This window comes from Acomys minous, assembly GCF_964271855.1.
Source record: "Acomys minous genome assembly, chromosome: 5".
In the NCBI taxonomy this organism is placed as follows: domain Eukaryota; kingdom Metazoa; phylum Chordata; class Mammalia; order Rodentia; family Muridae; genus Acomys; species Acomys minous.
The window spans coordinates 54317611-54340836 of record NC_140494.1 but is presented as its reverse complement, the minus strand read 5'-3'; the positions used below and the strand labels follow the sequence as shown (position 1 = coordinate 54340836).

General features: G+C 35.3%; 1 pseudogene across 1 annotated transcript; it reads right to left on the bottom strand.

Moving 5' to 3' along the window:
* Positions 1 to 19723: 19723 nt before the first annotated feature.
* LOC311598366 (alpha-enolase-like) lies at positions 19724 to 20783 on the bottom strand (annotated as a pseudogene). The gene has a single exon. The product of its transcript is annotated as an alpha-enolase-like (transcript).
* Between the last annotated feature and the right edge of the window lie 2443 nt (positions 20784 to 23226).

The window sequence follows — 23226 nt, the reverse complement described above, 5'->3', positions numbered from 1 at the left end:
AAATTATAAGTAAATTTTAAGGATGTTTTCAAATTAGAGTCTAGAATCATTTCTAAGTAAGAAAATAAACATTTAATCACTTGATACATGGCATGACACAGAAAGTTTGTGAATGTTCATATAGCCTGGGATTAATTACTGAGAACTCCCTTTATGTTACTCTTTGTTCATAATAGGATAAAGTTAGAATAGACAGAGTCTCTTCAAGGTCACATCCTCATAATGTGAGAAGCCTGGTGTTAACATTGACTAACCAAACAAGACAGCAGGATTATGTAATAGAGGAATGCATTGGGAGGTAAGAGGAGAAGCCTGAGAAAAATATTAAAAGTCTCCCAGGAAAGCAGGAAGACAGGGGATTTAAGTAACAGGGTAGGGAAATGTCTTGTAGCAATTTTTTTTTACAGTGCCTTTTTGTTTCTGTCACCCTAGCAATGCATCTCGTTTGTCAGTTCTCATGGGCTCTGTAGACGTAACAGTGGTGGAGAAAGTTCCCTGCTGTTTGTCTCCTGGAGTGGATCATTATTTCAGACTATTAATGTCTGTACCATGAAACATACTAACACCTCTTTATATTTCCAATAATACAACCGAAAGATGATAGTTATTTGGAAGTTATTGAGATGTGCTTTACAAAGTATTATGTAGTAAAATTCTAGTTTATAAAAATGCTTTACTTATGTCATAATAATTGTACATGTTAATGGGATATGATATGGTGAGATGTTTCTATTGTGTAAACATTTCAGATTATAATAAAATTTGGATATTTAACAAGTGCATTCCCTTCCATGTTTATGCTTCGATTTTGGTGACAATCTCCAAAATTTTGCTTTCTAGTTATTGGGAATCATTCAGCACAACTTTGCCAGCCTTAGTCATTTTACCACACAATACAGTATTGCATTCTCCTCACAGATTGTAAGTTTGTGTTCTTTAAGCAATCTTTCTTTCTATATTATTCTCTCTAGGTATACTAGACACTGAGCATACTTAGTACCATCCAATATCAGTGGTATAAGAAAGGATAAGCAGGGTATCAATGTCTTTGTCACTGGTCATGTAAGTGTTTTTTTTAGTAGTCAAATATTGACTGGTTTTCCATGAACAAAATTTATGTCTCAGAATTTTGGAGGCTTTGACCTCCATCAGTGTACCACCTGGTAATGGCTTCTTGGCTCACAGCTCCTTCTAGCTATGACTTTATGAGGTCAAAAGGATGAGGACTCTGCCTCCAGATTTTTTATAACAGCGTTAATTTATTCACTATGACCTAAGTATGCTGTATCCATGCTCCTTTATCCAAGTCATTGAAGGAAGGACTCCAAGAAGTATATCTGTGTGATACAGAAACATGTACACATTAACAATGTGTACAATACAGTTGGAAGAATTAGACAAGATGAGTAAAATTAAATTGAAAGGAGGATGATATGGATGTTTTGTTGTCATTGTTTCAGTCCAACAATGATGCACAAACTGTTGGATTAGCTCATATCCTTGGTGTTAACACACATTTTCTTTTTAGCCTTGGTTCAGAAAATTCTCAACGTTGGTTGAAATTCACTGGATATGAAATTGATTATAAAGCTTTAAGAGATAAAAAATTAACTTTGATATTGGTAAATTCCCTTTTATTGTTTCAAGGACTACAAAATGGAAATAATAGAGACATTTAACAGATGCTGGCATATAAATGCATGGCTCAATTTTTAAGGGCACAAATATTTGTATTGGTTTTAAAATGTCAGTGAATGTTAATTATAATGGCAACATCAATACAGAATACTACTGAGATGTTCTTAATATTCACATTGAAGTGAAATTAATCCACTTCTATTTGTAACAATTATTGTAATATTCTTAAGGTGCTGAAATTAAAACAGTTGTACAAATTATTCAGCATAAAACCACAAGCAGCGAATCATATGTAATAATATCACGTGTAACAATGCATTTATGAGTGATATATATGAAAGGATATATTTACATTTTCTTAAGAAGGAGAAAATATACCTTAAAACTGATAAAAATGAAAGCCCAGAGTAAAGTAATATTTTGAAAAGGAAAAGCATAGTGAGATATTTTAATTTCCACAGTCATCATCTGGAGAGTTTGCTACCTTTCCTATGTTATTCATTTTATAAAAACAGCTTTAATAATAATTTAGATTTTTAAAGCAATCTGATTCAATAAGAGACACAAAATAGCTGTTAAATATTTTCACTCATCACTTTGAATAAGTGCAACATTTTCCATATACCTTTATTTATAACATTAATAAGTTTATCTAGGTTTTTTTTCTGAAATTGTGTGACACTACCATTATATTAGACTTTAAAACTAGATTGAAACTTAGACGTTTATATGAATACAAGACTTTTCTTATAAATCACAACACTATGTACCATTTTAACTGTGGTTTTAAGATTTAAATTCATTACAGTTATTTAATATGTGGACATAATTAATATCAGGATTATTTAATTGATGTCTACAAATTTGCCTGTGGCTCATTTTAAGAAAAAATAATTTGTGACCACTAGGATGAAGAATAGAATTTATAAAGAGTTTAACAAAATTTTTTTATTTATTTAGGCATTCATGTTTGCATCTCTGTATCATGAGAGCTATGTTTTGGTCAGAGGAGAACTTGTGGGAGTCAGTTCTTTCAGTCCACCAGTTGAGTCCCAAAGATTGAACTCAGGTCCTCAAGTTTGTTGGCAGGGTCCTTTCCTATTTAGCTATGTTGTTGACCCACAGGCATAGTTTTAAATTCTATTCTAATAGAATTCCCTCTATATGGGAATGATAGAAAAGTGAAAATCCTTTCTTAGTGATGGCCAGCTATTCAGATGTTAGGATGCTTTAAACACACAGAATTGAGACGGAAAACAAATATGACACATTTGGAATTGTCATATTCAAAAGAAAAATATGGACTGCAACATTGCCTATAAAACTTCTCAGTAGTATGTTACAAATAAATTAGACTTGGAATGCTGAATTACACTTATTGGTTTCCCATAGATGATTCAGTGTTCTTACCTCTTTTATGGTCTCTAAGTTTGGTTATGTGATGTATTTTGACCAATAACTTGTAAATTTTACAAAACATGAACATACATATGCTTAGTAATGACCTCTTAAAATGGTCTTCATTTTATGTAAGAAGCTTTGTCTCATCTGTTAGAGAGGGTAAGCAAACCAGGTAAGTTCCAGGGCATGCTAGTTAACATAAAACATGCATCTTCTGAGACTTTGGGTCCCAGGTAGCTTGAAAGATAAGTCCAGCCACATGACTACTGAGTCCAATAGAAGAACCTCCACTTTAATATAACTTACATAATGGAGTGTTGTAAACAGCACATGGATAGTTTCAATTTTTAATATTAAAAGTTTTCAAAGTATATATTTTGGCTACCAGCATCATCAGCAGAGAATAGTTTTATATTATATATCATAGATTCTGTTGTGCCACAGATATGGCAATAAATACACTAGAAGATCAGCTGGCAATTATATTTCTTGAGAGACCGATGGTTCTGTATTTCACCTTGTCATGTGAACTCATTTATTCCCTCTTACAGTAATTCCATACAGTCACAATGCATGTCAGATATAATTTGTATAGCACCTACAATTCTATGTGTAAACGAAAAATATGTAAGATAATAATCCCATTGGTTTTATTTTAATTTTCATACAAGAGAAATAAAGTTAAAGATTGAGATTAATTGATATAGAACAAAATGAAATAGGAAAGACTAGAAAATATCATTGTAATCTCAATTTTTTCATACAAAGTAGATTATATATGTTTTAACTTATATTTATAAAACAATGTACTTGATTAAACACTTAGGGATATAAAGATCTATTTTATTTTATAGTTTTAAATTTTTAGTCAAGATTCACATGCATTCATAAAATTTAGTAGAATGTGATGGTTTCAGGAACACACAATAAAGGAGGGTCTTCAGTTCCTGGAGGGGGGAAGGCTGAGACAAAAAGAAAGGAGACAAAATGCCCGAATATAATCTGCGTAATCATGTTTCTAGTGACTTAATTGCTGCAACTGGGCCTCTTCTCCAAACTGCAATCATCTCCCAGAAAGCACAACTATATGGGTCCAAGCTTTCAACACATGACTGTAGACGATATTGTGGATATTTTCCTTGCAGTAGAATTTTACAATGTAATAGTTTCTATAGTGATATACATTGAGGCATAGCAGTATTCCTCAAACATCATAATTTACATGAGCACCATGTGAAGAAACTAAGTTTTTCTATTACATTATTTTTGTTGGTGCCACATGCTTTTTATAATATACATGTGGAAGTCAGAGGAAAACTTACTAGCATAAATAAGTAACTACGTAGGCCTTAAAAAACCTTTTAGAAAATTATTTTCTCTAGCAATTTTCTAAAGAAAAATTAAATGACAGGATTATAAATTGTCTGTCTTTAAATGAGACAAACATTAAAGTGATCAATCTATATACTATGTATATTATATGTTATATATATACGTATGTGTATGTGTGCATAGTGAGTGATTTTTCTCACTATCATCCTAATACATAGCAGCCTCTAGAAATGTGTCACTTCTATTGAGATTGTATAGTCCACAAGAACCAAATGGTGAGCATGGGGCCTAGCTGACAGTAAGAAAGAGGGTACTAGAGGAAAAGCTCAGTGAAGTAATATCAGCCATATTTGACCTTATATTGAACCCAATATCTCTCTCTCTCTCTCTCTCTCTCTCTCTCTCTCTCTCTGTGTGTGTGTGTGTGCATGTGTGTGTCTCTCTCTCTTTCTGTGTCACCACATGTACCTTATATGTCCTTGCAAACATGTTTAAGTTTGCACAGGAGACTAACAAAATTTAGAATAAACTAAAAGCAATTTGAACATCTACACCAGAATGAGAACCCATTCTGTCTATTCTGTACTTTTTCCCAAAGGATACTCTAAAATACTACTTTGGATATTTCAGATATCCATATGAATGATTAATGAAGTACTGAGCATAATCTTACATGTGGGATAAGGCATTGCAACTTAATACATAGAAAATAGGATAATATGGGGTTTAGGATTTTTCTTTCTTTCTTTTTTTTCTTTTTTCTTCTTTTTTTGACAGGTTTTTCTGTGTAATCTTGTCTGTCCTGAACTGGTATTGTATACCAAGCTGGCCTCAGACTCACAGAGTTCTACCTGCCTCTGTCTCCCCGAGTGCTGGGATTCAGGTGTGAACCACCACATAAACAGAAACATTATTGAACCCTATATTGAATCTTATTATGTTCTTAACTATATAAGTACATAAATCTCTATAGTAATAATAACTTTTAGATACAAATGAGGTTTTTGGGTTAAAATGTTGGGTGAACATTAAGACATACCTAAAATTTGTCTACTTAGGATGAATGCTATAAGTAAAAAAATTAAAATTGCTGTATCACATGAAATAAATGATTATTTTTGCTCAAAATTACTCTAGCTTAATGTCCAAAAGATGGCATGAATAAATCATGAAACACTTTTCTATCCTATCAGTACTAATGGTTCCCAATGACACAGCATATTTAGTTCTCAACATGGAATGTTCCAGGAAAAGAATTATTTCTTGTTATATTTCTATCTACATATTCTGAAAGCAAGGCTCCTTTTCCACCCCACTATTTTCAAGTACGTGGATGATTTATTATGGAAGCTCTTCCTGGACAATTAGTTATCTAATGAAAATGAATGGTTTCTAGGAAATCAGGACTATATAGGACAGGTATCAGATATCAGAAACTCAGATCTAAAATACAGTTCCGTCAATGATGCCAAAAAATGAAAGGAAGTAGAGACTGGAGGTGTGAACTGAGAATAAAGTCTTTCATGCACATAGATAAACAAGTGAATTATAATTTTAAAATATATTTTATAGAACTTACAGTTACCAGGAATGAAAAGGAAATCATTATCAGCCGTAGAGGTTAAGTCTCAGATAGAAAAAGTAATAAAAAAAATAAATAAAAAAAAGAGAAATAAATAACAGGAATAAGCCATCATTTTTGACTCCTTGTTATAGAAGAAAATAGACATATGTCATGACATATGTAGGCAATGGCCAGAGTGAACACTGCTTTTTATTTATTTCTCTAATGCCTAAATGGCAGGAGCTTGATATTTATGGGTGACTAGGAGGGAGCTCTTAGAAATGAGACAGATGAAGGTACATGAAACACAGGGGTAATGGATTGGGAAAGTCCCCAGAGGGTACTCAAATTGATGGGATCAACACATTCATGTTATAGATGAAAAAAAAGAAACATCTATATGTGAACAATGGGAGCAAGCGAGAGCACTTACAGAATCCATTTGTACTGAAAGCATCACACATCACTGTGGTTGTCACGGTAAATGTACAGGTTGCTCCCAACACTACATTATATTTCCTGTGTCAGATATATAATACCAAGTAAAAAATATTCTGGAAGCTCTGTAGGACTCTGATTTAAGAAATGTCACCTCAAAACTTTTAAAAATGAATTTTAGTCATGGTTCTTTTGTAATTGCTTAAGTGTGAACAAGAGTTTAACAGTTAACCAAATCTTTTGAACTTCAAAGTGAAAATTAGGTATGGTTGAAAATATGCAGTTTATGCATGACTTTTAAAATAAGTTTTAAGCAATGTTTCTTTGAGGCTTTTTTTAGGCATCCATAGTTTTATTTTCTTTCCTCCCATTCACTCTGCACTATTCTTCCCAAACTCCATCTAGTTAAGTCATCACCTCAGTTTCTCCCTTTTCTCTCATCATAGCCTTGTATCCCTTATCCCCCTTTCCAGAAACTTCTCTCCCCACCCCACTACTACAATGTCTTGTTACCACTCTATTCTATCCACTTGGCTTCAGTAGTTACTTTAGTATATGTTCAAATATTAAGATTCAGAACTAAGATCTACAAATAAGAGAGAGCACATATTTGTATTCCTGGATTGGGACTATCTCACTCAAATATAATTTCTAGTTCCATATATTTACCTGAAAACTTTGTATTTATTTTTATTTACAGGTAAGTAGAATTCTAGTCTATATAAGTACCACGTTTTCATTATCACCAATTGAAGGGCATTTAGGATATCTCTACCTATTAGCTATAGTGAATTGAGTGGCACTAAACGTGACTGGACAAATATATCCATAGAAGGGCATTGAGTCTTTGGACATGAGTGGTGGAATCAGCTGTGTGGCTGATAAAAGTGTAGAGTTTTGAGACTTCTCCATCCTAGTTTCTGTATTGCTACACCAACTCGCAATCTCATTAATGGTGATGAAGAGGTACTTTCCCCATGTCTGCACCAGCACTAATTCTCAGTTTGTTTGTTTGTTTTTAAATCTTAGATGTTCTGACTAGACAAAGATTAATTGCTAATGAAATTTAAATTTGGATACCCAGAGTGTAAAGGATGTCCTATACTTTTCAAACAAATTTCTTGGACATTACTATTTCTTCTTTTGAAAAGTTTTTGCTCAGAAGTATAGCCCAGCTTTAATTGAGTTACTGTTTTATTGAACCTTCTTTTGGGAGTTCTTTGTATTATCCTAACATTAATCCCTTGTCAGATGTATAACGGTCCAAGATTCTAGCCCCATGGGATTACATTTCATACTATAGATTGTTTCCTTTAATGTACAGAAGATTCATATATTTGTATGTATATGTGTGTATGTGTGTCTATTAAAAGAAAATATATGGGCAATACCATACACACACACACACACACACACACACACACATGCAACACCAAATCAATCAAATATGTGTAAAATTTGTAACAATAATAATTACAGAAAAAATTATAATTGAAGATGGAGTGGATGTTATTGAGAGTTATTTAAAATGGTGGAAGGAGCACCTTAGATTATATAATGATATCCTCATATGTGAATATTTCCCCAACCCAAAAAGAATCAAACAAATAACTCTGCCTATCTATCTAATACTAGGTTTTAAAATATTTCAACTCTTCTACTGAGGGACACTTAGGCTGTTTCCATGTTCTGGCTCTTATGAATAAGGCTGCTATGAACATGGTTGAGCAAATTTTCTTGTGAGCTGGAGCATCTTCTGGGTGGAGAGTGGGGACTGACTTTCACACGTACTCTGGTGCCTCATATTTGACCACGTCCCCTGAATGGGGAGACCTGGTGGCACTCAGAGGAAGGAAGGATAGCAGGCTACCAAGAAGAGACTTGATATCCTATGAGCATATACAGGGAAGGAAGTCCCCCTCAGTCACACTCATAGGGGAGGGGAGTAAGGGGAAAATGGGAGGGAGAAAGGAATGGGAGAATGCAAGGGAGGGGATAACCATTGAGATGTAATATGAATAAATTAATTTAAAAAACACTTAAAATATTTCAATTCAATAAATGATGAGAAAACATCAAATATGTGTATTCTCTTCTAATTAGTTTATTAGAATCCTGTAAATGTAACCAAATAACCTTTAACTTGTAGGTATTGAAAAACAAGTAAAATGTGAAGAATGTAATATTTATTTATAAGGAAAAAGAAAGAGAAAGGTTATAGGTGATTTTTATCATATTGTAGAAAAACTTATCAGCAAATTTGGCTGAATTAGAAAGACTTCACACTCAGTTCTTGACTTTGCATTACAATTATATCTGAATATGTATCTGACAGTAGGCTTTCCATATCAGAACTCAGAGCAAAGGGGTATTATTTACACTGCACTGACACTGAGGGTGTTGTTAAGTGGCAGTAGAAGGATGAATGCAAATACATCAACTAAAAACACTGTTTTTTTTTTTACAAGCATTCTCAAGATACCTGAATATTTAATAGTTGTCAATTTTGATTGAAATGTAAATATTAAAATGAGAATATAATATTCTGGTGACATCAATATGCTTATGAATTTAACTTATAGATAAATAAATGATATTTACATGTGTAATGGAGCAGCAAGAAATACTAAATATATTTAAATTTAATCCATGTAGGCAAAAGGATGAAAAGAGATAAAATTAGATGCTGTGTTAACATACTTTTACCTCATTATTATGCTAGGGATTTCAGATATATCTTCTTTTCTTACTCAATCCTTAACAATTTATTTAAAAGACCTCCCATCTCAAAATATTCACTACTGGATATTAAATATATCACTGTAATGATTTATTTCAGGCTACTTCCAAGCCCACTGAAACACACTTGAAAATGTGTGCAGTGAACATCTGAGATCACCTGTGCTACTTATACTCATGTTATCTAAATAGAAGAGGCAAAAATCATCTGCCATTTACTATTTTCTATTTATAAAATTTGAAAATAGTGTTGTCCAATGGAATTTTGGTAATAAAAAATACAGTAAGAAAAAATGTGACACAATAAGGTTTTAAAAAGTTTCTAAAATTGCTCCAATAAAATATATTTATATTCACATGCTTTATACATAACACATAACTCATTGAGAACAGTTGTCTTTAAAAATATTCAATAATACAATATCATGTACATAGACACATTCCCAAAGCTGAAGAAGACATGCTATTCATGATTTTAATGCAGGAAAATCAGGCTTTCAAGGAGCCATATAAGATTATCTTGATATCATGAATGATTGCTGTGCAATAAGATATGACAGCAGTGAACTTCCACAAATTGAATCAACTCTCAGTAAGCTGGGCAATTGCTTTGTAATACTCTTATACCACGTCCTAAATGAAGTTTCCTCGATTGAACTGAAGACAACTTGAAACTACATTAATTTTATTGATAAAATATGGTCAGAACTATAACAATCATGAACGCCTATACTTTCTCCAAATATCATACATATAATTTTATTTTATATAATCTTAATTTTGGAGCAATAAAACGTGCAATATACAGTGTAAGTCAACTTGCTGGTGCCAGAAAGACTTAATATTAAGTCTACAATCTGGCTTGGAGGCAGAAATTCCTCTTTCCCTGAAGACCATACTTTTATGTTTAGTACGTTCAAATGAGCAGCTATGCCATGTCAAAGAAAAAGAGGCTTCCTATTAGAGTAATTTAAGTCAAGAATGGCCTAAATTAAAATTTTCTGCTTCTTTCCTGAGTTTTCCATCTGTCCTTAACAAACATCTCTGCTCTATTTATCATATGGCATAGACATCATACTATGGAAAAGGAATTAGGAATCTCATTGTTTAGTTGATATTTTGCCAGATTTCACAAGACAAGAATTTACATTAGTGATTCCTAATGAAGAAAAATAACAACTTGAACCACAAAAAAGTATGTAACCTATTTCCATTTGTTTCTTCAAACATTTTGGAAGAATAATTTTTCTTCTATCAACAAATTATTGCAACAAGAGCAATAATAACACATACATACATACATACATACATGTATATACATATGTATAATTCTTGATTCATGGCATGGAAATATTCATAATTTAAGATTTATGCTATGTATTTGGGTTAGATTTTTAAAGCTGAGTGCCTTGGAGATCTTAAACTTCATTATCGTCTCAAGGAAAACTGAAACAAAGTCAGACTGTTCATACTGTAATGACCTAGACTGAATACGTGGTTTTAAATGGTCTCAAGGTATATTAACTTGCTTGTGTGGTCTGGTAGTAGTTCAGTTTCTGAAGGCAAGAGATATGTCCCCTGGAGGGGGAGACCTGGTGGCACTCAGAGGAAGGACAGCAGGTTACCAAGAAGAGACTTGATACCCTATGAACATATACAGGGGGAAGTAATCCCCTCCAGGAACAGTCATAGGGGAGGGGAATAAGGGGAAAATGGGAGGGAGGGAAGAATGGGAGGATACAAGGGATGGGATAACCACTGAGATGTAACAAGAATAAATTAATAAAGGAGAAAAAAAAAAGAAAAAAAATTTATTCCCATACCAATAACTGAATGTAGCCCACATATATACATATGCAGAATGGCTTATTCAATCATAGCCTTATGATTTTATTGCCAATAATTATAATAAAAAACTTTGCTTAGGAATATCCTTATCGATACCTTGAAATAAGAGGGTACTGTATTCTGTGGTTATACATACAAATAACAGTCAAAAAACCCTAACTTAATCTGTGATTATTTTTGTTTTGTAAATGTGTCAGATTTGATGGTGATTCAACAGAATAGTATGAGAAATGAAGTCATCATTACAAATATGTATTACATAAGAAAATATATATTTGTTAATATTGGGGAAAAGGAATTATTTTAGAATATCAAAACTTCTTATTTAAATAAACTTTTTCACATATTTCCCAATTGTAGTCCCAATTTTTCTTCCAATTTTCCCCAGCTTTCCTCCATGTCAGGATCCACCCCCATTTTGTCTCTCATTAGATACCAAACTGGCTTCAAAGGGATTTTAATAAAATAAATAAAATAAATTAGAACAAAAACAAAATCATTGCCCCAAAAGGAAAACAAATAGAATAAAAAAGAGATTAAGAACAGCATATGAAACAGATATAAAGGCAAAGGCTCATTCATTCTCCTACTAAGGATCCAAAGCAACACAAAACTGGAAGCCATACTTTATGTACAAAGGATCTGACTGCGAGGATGGGAGGTGCATGGAGGTAGGGAAAGAGGGGCCAATTAGAAGACATAAAATAAAGTGAAAATATTTACAATATTTTTTTAAAGCCTTGAAACAAGGAAACCCTAAATATGCCATTAAGTTTGTTTTGGACATACATCTAAACTTTAAGAACTTATTTCCCCAGTAAGATTCCCTCAGAGAAATATAAATTTTAATTTTCAAGTGGTTATTAAATGAAGATAACATCTGAGTTAAGGATGGAGGTGTATGCCTACTTCTCCTTTCAGCACTAGGTCTTCCATCTGATGCAGATCCATTGACGTCCTAGGCTTGCTGCTCAGTGTTTGTAAGCTTATACATACATAGATCTTCTTGCTTTAAATGGCCTTCTTTTACCTGTTGTCTTCCATTCTTCTGGCTCTTATACCCTTTCTGCCTCATCTGCTGCAAGGTTCCCTGAGCTAGGAGGGGAGGTTTTGATGGAAGTGCCACACTTTGGGCTGTGTCTTCCAAGGTCTCTCACTCTTTGTAATGTCTGGCTCTGTTTTATTCATATCTTCTGCAGAAGGAAACTTCTACAATGATGGCTGAGCAAGGCGATGCTCTATGATTAAAGCAGAATATCACTAAGTGCCACTTTATTCCATGTTCTTTTAGTACAATAGCAGTATTTGGTTAAACCCAAGGTCCCTGGGCTATTTAGTCTCTGCTTCTTAACCATCCAATCAGTGTTGAGTATTGGTTCCATTACATGGAGCAGCCTTAAGACAAATATAATATTTTCTAGCTAACCCCACAAGCTTTGTGTGACGATTGTCCTAGCATATCTTGTAGAAAGGATACCACTCTAGATCAAATAGTTTGTGGCAGGCATGATATTTAAGTTTATCCTCTTTTAAAGTACAGATTTCCTTCCTGTACTAAAGACACTAGTATGCACTGGAGTGAAGGTTTTAGGTAGGCATCATCCTGACTTGTCCATGTTCAACGAGTCATGGTGATGTTGTCTTCAGTAGTAAATGTAGAGGAATATTAATTTAGAATATGGGTGCTCTGGCAAGAGATCACATCCAAGGAAATTCTAGGTCTGCCTGATCCAACTAGAATACAAACATGCCATTAATCCAGGAGACAGAAGCAAACAGATCTGAGTATAAGTCTGACATAGAGTAAGTATCGTGTAAAGAAAAGAAATGGTGCAGACATGGTGGTACATTCCTTTAGTCCCAAAGGAAGGTAAAGTTGTTAGAAGGAAACACCCATGTTTGAAAGTGATGTCTAAATAAGTGGCAGAAAAGGTCACAAACCAGAAAAGATTTCACAGAAGAGGATATGCCCAACTCTCAGGGAAAGAGAGAGGAAAGGGAAGCTACATAAGAGACAGTTTTACAGAGAGGAGCAGTTTTGCCAGGACAGTAATAGAGAGATGGATGGCAGAGACAGAGAGAACTCAGGTGAAGACAGAACAAGCAAGAGAATGAGAAGAATCCAGAAGAATAGAGAAGATTTCTCAGTTACTTTGAAGTGAAGCAGAGCAATTCTGTGCCTGAGAGAGATGCCATATTAAATAAGTCAGCGAGAAAAACAATATACCTAGAAAATGTTCCGCCACACAACAGGGACATATGCTCAACCATGTTCATAGCAGCCTTTTCCATAACAGCCAGAATCTGGAAACAACCATATGTCCCTCAGTTGAAGAATGGATAAGGAAACTATGGTACATTTACACTATGGAATACTACGCAGCTATAAAAGACAAGGAACTCCTGAATTTTGTGGACAAATGGAGGGGATTAGAAACGATCATACTAAGTGAGTTAACACAGACGTGTAGAAACCTACAAGAAGAACACTGTAATGGATGGGTCAGGGCCCAGGGGTATCTGCTCAAACTATTGCACTAACCAAGGACAATACAAGTAGTAAACATCGAACCCCTACTAGGATCTAGCCAATGGACAGGAAATTTTCTACAGTGGGTGGAGAGCAGGGACTAACTCTGACATGAGCTCTGGTGCCCCATATTTGACAATTTCCTCTTCGTGGTGAGGCCTGGTGGCACTCAACAAAAGAATAATCAGGCTACCAAGATAAGACTTGATAGCCTATGACCATATAGTGTGGCAGGAGATTCCCCCTCAGACATAGACTTATGGGAGGAGAATAGGGCTGGGGAGGGATGGAGGGAGGAACAGGTAGATACAAGTGATGGGGTAACAGTTGAGTTATAATCTGAATAAATTAATTAAAAATAAATAAAAAAAATAAAAAGTAATAAATAAAAGTAAATAAAAAATAATAATATAAAAAAGAGTTTGAGCAAGAACAGGTGAGTTGAATCAGCCAGCCTAAAGCTCAGAAAGGAAAAGTCAGAGGCTGAAAACATTCTATGCCTGGATTACATTGTATTGAGGCTAGAATCTTCCAGGAGTAGACCAAGGTTATCAGAAAGAGACAATAATCCTCCCAGACAGCAACTGAGCCAGGAGAATAAAAGTTTCCTTGCTGCCACTTTTTAGAGAGCAACCTACAGCCTTAGCAACAGCCTGATTAGTATGGTTCTTCCTATCTGAACACTTTGGCCAATTAGATGGACACTTTGGTCAATTAGATGTAAGCTATGCCTGATACTGGAAACTATTTTGATTGCATGAGATGCTCAGTTCAATCTGTTTGATCCCTAATATTTGGCAATTCCATTTAGATCAATTTCACATACGTATATATTTTAGGAAGTGTCAACATATTATGTCTGCATACTAGCCTTCAAACAGCCATTCATTTTAGCTGTTTCTTTTTTTATTCCTTGCCTTATCCTCCCTCTCTCTGTCTGTCTCTGTCTGTCTCTGTCTCTGTCTCTGTCTCTCTGTCTGTCTGTCTGTCTGTCTGTCTCTGTCTCTCTCTCTCTGTCTCTCTCTCTCTGTCTCTCTCTCTCTCTGTCTCTCTCTCTGTCTCTGTCTCTCTCTCTCTCTCTCTCTCTCTCTCTCTCTCTCTCTCTCTCTCTCCTTCTCTTTTCCATGAAACTCCCATTCCAATCTCTGTCCTGTTTATTTATAATTATTCCAATATATAGGCTTGTTTATACATTTTAAATTTGATTTTGTAATTCTTTAATCAGCTATGATATCTGTAACTAAAACTAAGAAATCTGTTAATATTTTAACAACTTAATATAGTAAGACATGCCCATAATTATTTAATAAGAATTATAAATGATAAGAATTGTACAATATTTCATTTGTTTGCTTATTAGTCATTTAAAATACAAATAGGAGGGATATCAAGATGATTTAGTAACTAACTCATAATAGAGTTCAATAAATTCATGTTCTTCAAAATGATGTGTAGAAACAGGTATATGTGATAGTTAATCTTGTCAACTTGACAGGAAAAGAATCAAATAAAAGGTAAAGTTCTGAGCACGCTTGTGAGTGATCTTCTTGATCATACTATTTGAAGTGAAAAATCACTCAAAAATATCAGTGCCTAATCCTGTTGGCAACCCATATAAAAGGAAAAAGGAAAGTTCTTTTTGCCTACCTGTCTTTACTCTTGTTAGCAAGTTCATCTATGTTGTTAATGATGCTGTATTCTTTCTCACAAATGTCAATGAGACTGGAAGATCAGAAGCTGTCATAGAACCTTCCAGGATTTTCATGCTATAATTGAACTTTTAAGACATCTAGCTTGATAGACTGAGCACCTGCTGCATTATGCACTACTTCATTGTGAGAAAGTCATTGTTTATCTACACAAATCACATCATATAAGGTGTTGGTCTGATGTATTTTGGTGCTAAACAGTAAAAACTCATCACACTTGGGAAGGACAAATGAGATAGTTGCAGCTAAGGTTCCCAGGCTTGGGAGAGACAGAGAGAATCTTGGGAGAAAGAAGAGAAACTGGAGGAGAAAAGAAGGGAAAAGAAGGAGGTTGTGCCATCATGGGTTAGGTGGAGAAGCATGTGGCTGGCGTGAATGGAGATTTGGCCCAGATGAAGAACATTAGCAAGTATCTGGGATTATGGATAGGAGGTAGCTTGAGGAAAATTTTTAGGGCAAGATGGCATTGTGGCAGATATAGAAATGCTGTTTCAGGGTTTCAGTAGAATGACAACTGCTGTTTCAAAACTCTTTCTTGCTTTATGTTTAGAGGGGATTTTCTGTTTTTCTTTGTCTTTTTATTGTATTTCATTCTTAGAAGGATTGGAAGAAAGGATGACAAGCTAGGAAGACCTGAAGTGTCAGTAAATTCTGTCATTTTGCAAAGAATTGCGGACTTGACTGAACAGAAGAAAATGGAAAGAAATTGAAGGGCTGAGAAAGCAAAAAGCACCTTTGGTAAAAGGGGGTGAAGAAAATGGAAACTAGAGTAAGAGGAAAGCAGACAAACAAAAAGGTATTTGGAGAAAAATGTTCTGATAAAGGAACCCTCCAGAGCCACACAGACACCATCAGCTTTTGCAGTTATTATAAGACATATGCCTGTTTAAAATGGTGCTGAGGGTTAAGATGAAATGGCATCGCATCCAATTGATATGTTGGATTTAAAACATTTTAAGGACTCTGTCATCAGGTATGCATTTGATTTTCATTAAACAAATATTAAATAACTGAGCTATGTAGCATAGACTTGTTCCCCAAGCTTGGAAAAGTTTGGTTTCAGTGGTATTTTATATATGGTGTAACAATTACAATGGTTATCATGGTGGCGAAATGAGGCCATGAGAATAGAACAAGAAAACAGGGCAAGGAAGATAAATGTTGATAGAGATCAATTGCTTGGTGAAGGGAGGTATGCTGATTTAAGAGAACAAATCCAGTCTGAAGATAAAGTAATTGAACAATGTCGTGTTGTAGCCTTAAGAGCTTGGAACATGGTAGAGGAACCGGGTGAGCCAACCATTCCATTTAATAATGTATTTCAAGGGTTGGCAGAAGCCCTCACAGAATTTTTTCAGAGATTGGGTACAGCTATGGATAGAGCCATATCAGATACTGTGACCAAACAGGCTCCTGACTGACCATGGCTTATGAGAATGAAAATACTGAATGTAAGTGGGCAATTAGACCACTAAAGGAAAGAGGAGATCCATTGGATGGATCGGTAAGAGAGACAGTTAATATTAACTCTTAGGAGCATCAAAGCAATATTATAGGACAATGCATAGTCAGAGGTCCCAGATACCATGACACTTGGTCCTTTAATTGTGGTAAAATCGTTCATGTGCAAAGAAACTATAGAGGTAAAAATTCCAGACTCCAAAATAATCAGCACAATAACACAAAAGAAAATATTACATGTAGGAGAGAACAAGGAGCTTCTGGCCATGATGGTAGTGAGGTGCCAAGACTTCCAGGGTCCTGTAGCTGCTGTGGGAAAGGAAAACATTGGTCTAGGGATTGTCAATCTAAAAGGGACGTGTAAGGTAGTATCTTGCAGATGGGAAACAGCTAGAGGGGCCCACCGGCTCAGGGTCCGCCAACAATATAAGCTGTATTTCCCTGGACAGTCCACATGTAAGGGAATTGTAGGAGAACAGGTATTAGGTACTAGTGACCTAATGCATGCCACTAAAGGCAGCACAGCCTTGGATCTGGCTTCAGATATATCACTTGCACTATACCCACAGGTTGAATGTTACAAAATAAGTAATGGTGTTTATGGTCCTTTGCCTTCAAGGACATTGGGGAATCAGTGAGAGAGCTCGGTGGAGTCTCCAGGTTCAGTCCACAGACTGTGTGGCTTCTTATGTTGGATAGAGAGAGGATCTGCTAGATTCCTAAGATTTATGCCAGGGGATTTGCTATATGGAATGATAACCAGAAGTTTCATTCTTGTTCACATTAATCTCCTTTCCCTCCTGTTTAAGGTAGTTGGGTTGTAAGAGAGGTACATTATTTTAATAAATTCATAATGAAGTAAAATTTTTCAGGAATAAGAGCCAACAATAAGGTAATCTAATAAGTTCCCCTATAAAATGTATTTATTCTATTGGTTTAATTTCTCTAGGGAACTTTGGCTAATACAGTATACAGTCAAGTATATTTGTTAACACTTTAAACAATTTTGGCATTTTCATTCATCATATATGTATATCTATATTGGCTTATATATTATGAGTATGCCTTACTGCATTAAGACTGATTAAATAGTAATGAATTTTTCAACTTTATTTTGAATCTCAGCATTAAAATGATAGTAAAAAGTTTGGCTGCAAAATACATCTCAGTGACAGAGCACTTTTAACATGAGAGACTGTTCTAGTCTCAGGTTGGTCAGAAAATGAAGCTGGTAGTGATTTGATTAAAAATTAATTTTTAATTTTTCTTATGATAACATGGTAGCTATCACTTAAATATGTGTACTCACAATACTCCACAAATATCTTATTTGTTATAAACCAACAAGAAACTGGTGAAATAACATATATTTATTTAATTATGAATATTCATTTTCAATGGAATTTTTATTCTTCTATTCTCTCTGAGATGTTGTACCCAAAATTGAAAATCTAAGATAATGTAGGCAAAGCACCAAATACATTGACCTGATGAGTGAATAGGTTTCAAAGCTAAATACTTATGTGAAAAGAAAATGGTACATTATTAAGTTTTGAATAATAAATGATTATTGACAAGTTGGCATTTAATATTTGAAAATATATGGAGTAGAATTTTAAATTATGAGAAATCATTTAAAATTAATATGTGCCAGTATAAATAAAGGAAATGTTTAAATGTGCATATCTAATATAGAAAAACATATATGAAATCTAAGGAATTATTATTTAACTGATATACTAACTGATCATGGTTTTTTTATGGAAGGAAGGACTGAAGACACGAAGAGAAAGAAGATAGGAAGAAGCAGGGTATATAGATGGATTAAGATATCATTATTCTAAATATTAATATTTACTATGAAGAAGAAAGTCATAACATGGTGTATTAATATGTATCATCTTTTTAGATCAAAGTATTCCTTATTTGAGTTCAGTTCTTCACTCATTAATGATTAGTCACATATTCACAGTTCTGTTCATACTACATTCTGACTTTAATTGCTTCAGGTCACATCATCAGATTTATTGGAACACAGTTTAACACTTCTACACCATTTTGTGAATGTTGATATTTCTCCCTTCTCATCGTTAACTTGCCTTACTGCTCCTACTGTTCAGTCTCTGCCTTTATAGACTTCTTTCCCACTTTTCCTGATATTTGTACAACTGTGAACATTGCTGCACACTGCCACATTGCTCAGAGCTCTGGCTTCTCTTCTCTCTTCTTGCTTCTTCTTTTCCTTTCCGGTAGCTGCAGACCCTTTTGAATAAAGTGATTTCTTTGCTATCATCTCCGATATAGTATTTTATGTCTGCAAATCTAGGCATATGTTAAACAGCCAGTTTCAACCAACCCTGTGATTCAAATAGGAAATAGATATTTTTAGAGAAGATACTTACCCAATACACTAAAATAATGTTGGTTTTTCCTCATCAACACATTGTTTTTAATGTGCCCCTTAGATCGAACTTCTGTCATCTTAGCCGTTTCACACCTGCAGTAATGTACACACTAAAACTGAAAGGATTCAGAATTCTTATGTGAACTTTAGTAAACTGTTTTCATAAGTAACTGGCTGGAATTGTAGTCACAGCATCTGATAACAATTAGCAAAAATATAAATAAAAAACTGTCTTCATTTATTTAAGAAAAATAAATGGGGTTGAATGGGTGGGAAAGTAGGTAACATCTAAGATTACTTGGGAGAATGAAAAAGCATAATAAAATGTGTTGTTCTTTTTCAATATAATATGAAATAAAATTAAGCAGGAGACTCAAATCTATAGGTTGTGTATCGGCATGCATCAAGTAATATTTCCCAGTAGTGTTTTTTCCCCTAGTGTAATCACACAAAATATCAATGTTTTTTCTTAAACCTTTTTGTCTTTATTAAATCATTTATTCACTTTACATCTTGATTTTAGCCCCCTCCCTTGTCTCATCCTGATTCCATCCTCCCTCCTCCTTCCCTGCTTCCCTCCTCCCCTAGTCCTCAAAAAGAATGAGCCACGTCTATTCTCGAGTCATGCCAGAGAGAGATCTTTGACTTTAATGGGAATCTCACTGGGTCATCTTACATGTCTCCAGAGACTCGGTCACAGAGCCTTGAGTTGGTTCACTTTGAGCAGGAGGCGGTTGCCGGACTCTCTCCCACAGCCTTGGCATTCCACTTAGGGTTGGTCAGTATGAGACCATCCCCAACCACCTGGATGCCTTCACTAGCTACCAACTTCGGCCAAGTTTCCCGATCGTCCTGGTCAAAGAAGTCTTCGGTCAACACCACTGGACACCCGGATGAAGGACCAGTACAGAAAAGACAGCTGGTCAAGCATGACGTACCTGCTAGAGTCATCGGGAGACTTAAAGTCCAGGTAATAGTTTCCAGACCTGTTTAACGACGACCTGCTCAGTGTAGCCAGCTTCTGCAATTGCGGTCTTCAGTAGCTCCAACGCCTCTTAGTTCTCCCGGATGTTAGGTGCAAATCTGGCCCCATCACCCACATGGATGGCATCCTTCCCATATTTCTCCTTGCTGACATTCTTCAGGTTGTGGAAAACCTCTGCTCAATGTGCATGACTTCCTGGAACAAGAGGCCCCCAAAGGGAGGCTCCTGAATTCTAGCATGGCCAGCTTCTTGCCCGCATGAGAACTGCGGTTATTCATATTGAATGCTGGGAGAGGCAGGATAACTTCAGGGCGGCTAGCTAAAATAGCGATATGACGGTAAAGGAGGACCCCCTTTTCCATAGCACCGTCTTTGAAGACCACCAGAACACTTTCAGGCTTGCACTTGGACAAAATTTAGACTTATTTTCATTGCTGTTCGTCTCGATCATCAGCTTGTCAATTTTCTCTTGCTCCACAACATTCAGTGTCTTGTTAGCGGGAGAAGATGCAATAGTTTTACTGATGTGCTCAAGAGCCTTTGAGACAAGCCACCTCATGCCTGTACTGTGTCTTCTAACGGTCACAGAGTTCTAGGGCCTCATCGATGCCAGTGGAGGCACCAGTGGGCACCGCAGCTCGACATAGAACTTTTACATTGTAGAGATCAACCCTAACTTTGGGATTCCCATGAAAGTTGAAGATCACTCCGGCATGAATCTTGAGAATAGACATAGTGAATTTCTTGATGTCGGCTCGGTGCGCAGGAAATAGAGAGGTTTCTGCAGACACCGAAGTGAGCTTTAAGGAGAGACATGTGTATCTGAGCGCCTTCCTCTATCTTTTTTTTTTTTTTTTTTTAGTTTTGGTTTAAGTCTACTTCGCTTTTTAGGTACATTGGTTTGGAATGTCTTTTCGCAGGCCTTTACCTGAGGTGGTATGTATCCTTAACTGGGGATTTTTGTTTGTTTGCTTGTTGAAGGATGCCGGAAAAAGTTGGATCCAGATTTTGCACCAATTCAATTAATATGCGTATTTTATTAGAAAATTGAGGCCATTCATATTAACAGATAACAATGACCAATGACTGTTGATTGTTGCTACTTTTGTTGGTGGTGGTGGTGTGTATATGTGTTTGTGTGTGTGTTTGTATATGAATATGTTTGTGTGTGTGTTCTTCTTTTCTTTTGATTTTGCTGGTGTATGCTTACCTATTTCCTATGTTTTCATTTGTAGAGTTAACCTCTTTAGGTTAGAATTTTCCTTTTAGCATCTTATGTATGGCTAGATTTGCATATATATAATTTAGATATGGCCTAATCACTGAATATCCTATTTTCTTCATCTATGACGATTGAAAGTTTTACTGTGTATAATAGTCTGGGCTGGAATCTTTGATTATTGAGCGTCTGCAGCACATCTGTCCTGGCCTTTCTGTCTTTTAGAGCCTTCTTTGAGAAGTCAGGTGTAATGATAATAGGTCTGCGTTTATATGTTACTTGGTCTTAACTCAACTTTTAATATTCTTTCTTTATTCTGTATAGTTCATGCTTTGATTATTATGTGACAAAAGTACTTTCTTTTATGTTCCAATCTATTTGGTGTTTTTTTATGCTTCTTGTACCTTTATAGGTATGCCTTTCTTTAGTTTAGAATTTTTTTCATTTATGATTTTGTTGAAAATATTTTCTGGACATTTGAGCTGGGATTCTTCTCCTAACTCTAGTCCTATTACTCTAAGGCTTTCTATCTTCATAGTGTCCAAGATTTTCTATATGTTTTGAGTCAGGAATTTTTTAGGTTTAACATTTTCTTCTACTGATGCATTCATTTCTCCTACTGTTTCTCGAGTGCCTGTGACTCTCTATTCTACCTCTGGTATTCTGCTGGTGAAGCTTGTCTCTCCAGTTTCTGTTTTAGTTCCTTTTCCTTTCTTTTCTTTTTTCTTTTTTTCTTCCATTTTCAGAATTCTCTTAGAATTTTCAGAATTGTGTTTTCTTCACTAATTCTATTTCAAATTTCAGGTCTTGAACAGTTGTTTTGTTGTTGCTGTTGTTTTTTTTTTAAATGTCTTTACACTGTGTTTTTCTGAATTTCTTTAGGGATTTATTAATTTCCTTTTAAAGAAACTCTTTCATATTCCTAAGAGCTATATTTAGGTCTTTTTCTTATGCTTGTTATAGGATGTCTGAGTTCTACTGGAGGCATATTGCTCTTGTTGTTAATTGTGTTTACACTGTTTTCTCAACAACTGGTTTTATTCCAGGTGCTATCATCTTTGTTGGGTATGTGTTTAGATGTTAGGTTTCTGTTTCCTCTCTGGCTTTTCTGAGAGTGTGACAGCTGTGTGTTGTCTGTTTTCTTGGCCTGCTCAGCTGGTGTGTTGCAGTGAAACTATTGGTTTTGGAGGCTATGTAATTGAAATGGGTTGGGGGAAAGAAGGTTAGAGAAGAAGGTCTTTGTGATCCATTCGTGATTGGGTCGGAGAGGAAAGGGAGACCACAGCAGGTTTCCAGCTACGTGTTTGGATAATAGACTTGGCATGATTGGATCTCAGGAGCTGTCTGTCTTAAATTTCTTTCCCTGAGTTAGCATGTGGTGCTTGCTTGTGTTTGTTTTGGGACACAGCAATAAGTAAGCTAAAGCAATAAGACAAGTTAGGAGACAATAGTGTGTGGGGTCCAGAGGAAATGTGGTCAGTCGGGGGGTGGTGAAGGGCTGCATCTGGTGTTCTGTTGCCACACCAGGGACAAAACTGCAGGATTGGTCAGTAGGAACAAAGAGACAAAGAACGGCTGTTGATATCCTACTTGTTTTGGTTTAGCAGGGAGTATCTGCTGGAGTTGGAAGCTGTGATTCAGCAGAGTGGACAAAGGAAGATTAGAAGGGGATGGCTTGTGGTATCCATAGAGATCTGGGCAGGGAGATGGAAGGATCTAACTATTGTTCAAGTGCAGCTCTATTGAGGACACTGTGAGACTGGATAGAGGAGGAAGAGAGATCAAGTGAAGATCCTTCAGTTTAAAGTTGCTTTCCAAAATGATATTTAATATAGTTGTTTTTACATGTAATAACTTTTACTTGTATGTAGTGTCAAAACACATATGTTTAGTTCCTACAAGTCATTGAGAATTTATTCGTCTCAAAGCCTATAACCATGACCCCAGAATCTCAAACT